This window comes from Rutidosis leptorrhynchoides, chromosome 2, assembly GCF_046630445.1.
Source record: "Rutidosis leptorrhynchoides isolate AG116_Rl617_1_P2 chromosome 2, CSIRO_AGI_Rlap_v1, whole genome shotgun sequence".
In the NCBI taxonomy this organism is placed as follows: domain Eukaryota; kingdom Viridiplantae; phylum Streptophyta; class Magnoliopsida; order Asterales; family Asteraceae; genus Rutidosis; species Rutidosis leptorrhynchoides.
Window position 1 is genome coordinate 491,736,233 of NC_092334.1, and position 2,723 is coordinate 491,738,955.

At 36.3% G+C, this 2,723-nt stretch overlaps 1 non-coding gene across 1 annotated transcript; it reads left to right on the top strand.

The window, feature by feature from the left end:
• Nucleotides 1–1,904: 1,904 nt before the first annotated feature.
• Nucleotides 1,905–2,011, top strand: LOC139894742 (small nucleolar RNA R71). The gene has a single exon (XR_011775227.1). It is a non-coding gene; the product is annotated as a small nucleolar RNA R71 (small nucleolar RNA).
• Nucleotides 2,012–2,723: the final 712 nt, after the last annotated feature.

Genomic DNA, 2,723 nt, shown 5'->3' on the forward strand with positions numbered 1-2,723 from the left:
TTACAGGTAATTCAGATTCACCATGTAAATAAGCGTATTCCAAATGGTTTGGTAGTGGCTTTAACTCTAATATCGATGGTTCTTCTATCGATTATTTGTATCGATATCTGTCTTCCTCTTTTAGCATTTGAAGTTCTTCTATTGTTGGTTCATATTCATTAGCCATGAGTGCAGCTAATATTTCAGCTTCATCAATTGGTTCAGTTCCTTCTCCTAAAGAACATTCTCCTGTTCCTTGTAATTCTGGAAATTCTTGTAACAATTCTGCATGTGAATCTATAGTTTGAACATAAAAACATGTAACACTCTCGTCCTCTATACTTAGGGTCAGTTTATTACCGAACACGTCTATTATTGCTTTAGCCGTGTTTAAGAATGGTCTTCCTAACGTGAGAGGAACTCGAGAATCTTCTTCCATGTCCAAAATAACAAAATCTACTGGGAATACTAAAGTACCAACTTTAACTAGCATGTTCTCCATTATCCCTCTAGGATATTTTACTGATCGATCGGCTAGTTGTACGCTTATTCGTGTTGGTTTCAATTCTCCAAGGTCTAGTTTAGCATATAGTGAATACAACATTAAATTTATACTAGCACCTAAGTCTGCCAATGCTTCTATTGAACTAAGACTACCCAGAAAACATGGAATTGTGAAACTTCCTGGATCTGATAATATTTTTGGTAGCTTATTCAACAACACTGCAGAACAATTAGCATTCATTGTAACAGCCGAGAGTTCTTCCATTTTCTTTCTATTTGTGATTAGATCTTTCAGGAATTTGGCATACCTTGGCATTCCTGAAATCACATCAATGAAAGGAAGATTTACATTTATTTGTTTAAACATATCCAAGAATTTGGATTGCTCGGCTTCAAGTCTTTCTTTTCTCATTTTACTCGGGTAAGGAAGCGGTGGTTGGTATGGTTTAACATAAGGCTTTGCCATAACTGTGTTATCTTCATTAACCTTTTCAACTACCGGTTCTGTTTCCTTATCTTGCTCAGGCTATGGTTCCTGTGTAGTGGGAATAGAGTCATCAGAAATTACATGCATTTCAGGTGGTTTGAGTGTAATACCACTTCTTGTGGTAATGGCTTTAACTGTTTCATTTCGGGGGTTAGTATTTGTATCGCTAGGTAGACTCCCCGGTTTTCTTTCACCTATCAACCTTACTAGGTTGCTCACTTCTTGTTTCAGATTTTGAATAGAAGCTTGTTGATTTCTAAATGCTTGAGCATTTTGTTCATTAGTTTGTTTCTGAGATGTGAAAAATTGAGTTTGAGATTCAACTAGCTTCGACATCATATCTTCTAAATTTGGCTTTTTATCATCGGTTTGTGGTGGTTTATTTGGAAAAATAGGACTTTGCTGATTGTAAGTATTGTTAGATACTTGCTGATTGCTAGGACCTTGTTGGTTGTTGTATGGAACATTTCGGTTATAATTTTGATTTTGATTGTAGTTTGATCTTGGCGGTTGATAATTATTTTGATAATTATTTCCAGGCCTTTGGTTTATATATGAAATATTCTCTCTTTGTTCCATTGTTTGTTCAACGCTGAGACAATCTTTTGTCAAATGTGGTCCTCCACACTGCTCACAACTAATTCATATTGCGTGAATATCTTTAGTCATCTTTTCCATTCGTCTCTCGAAAGCATCTAACTTTGCGGAAATGGAATCAAAGTCATGGCTAGAATCGGCTCTAGCCGCTTTAGATGAACGAAGGATATCTTTTTCCTGGTGCCACTCATGTGAGTGGGAGGCTGTGTTATCAATAATTTTGTGAGCTTCAGTTGCGGTTTTCTTCATAATGGAACCACCAGCTGCTGTGTCGATATCTTTTCTTGTAGAAACATCGCATCCTTGGTAGAATATTTATACTATTTGATAAGTGTCTAAACTATGTTGAGGACATCCTCTCAACAACTTTTCGAATCTCGTCCACGCCTCATATAATGTTTCATTTGGCTTTTGCGCGAACGTAACAATTTCTCCTTGAAGTCTCACGGCTTTAGATGCCGGAAAGAATCTTTTAAGAAATTTCCCAACTAAAACATCTCATGTATCAATCGCTCCTTCAGGTAACGATTCTAACCAATCTTTGGCTTCTCCCTTTAAAGTCCAGGGAAATAACATGAGATAGATCTGTTCATCCTCAACTTCTCTGATTTTAAATACAGTACAGATCCTATTAAAGGTTCGAAGATGTTCGTTTGGATCTTCTTTTGGTGTACCACTAAATTGGCATTGATTAGTTACCATGTGTAGGATTTGTCCTTTGATTTCATAATCTGGTGCATTAATGTCTGGTTGAGTAATGGCATGACCTTAGCCAGTGCGTGTGGCTCTCATTCGATCATTCATACTTAGAGGTTCCTGATTTTCCATAATTGAATTTGTTGAATCTGAATCACTAGAGGATTCTGATTTAATGGTTTCTTCCTCGACAATCTCTGGATGAGTAATTTGTGGTTCAGGAGGAATAACTAGTGGTTCAGGATCCCTGATGTAACACCCTGATTTTTTTTTATATATATATCACAGCGGAAGACTGAATTACATAAATACCCTTAGATAACATTTACAAACCATAGTTATCAGTTTAGCTTAGTTAACGTTATTACAATATTCCAAAACGTTGGTGTTACGTGAAAATATTATAAAACCAGAAAACATCAGAGTTAAGCACGTAGTCAAACATGTCTTCAACCCAACA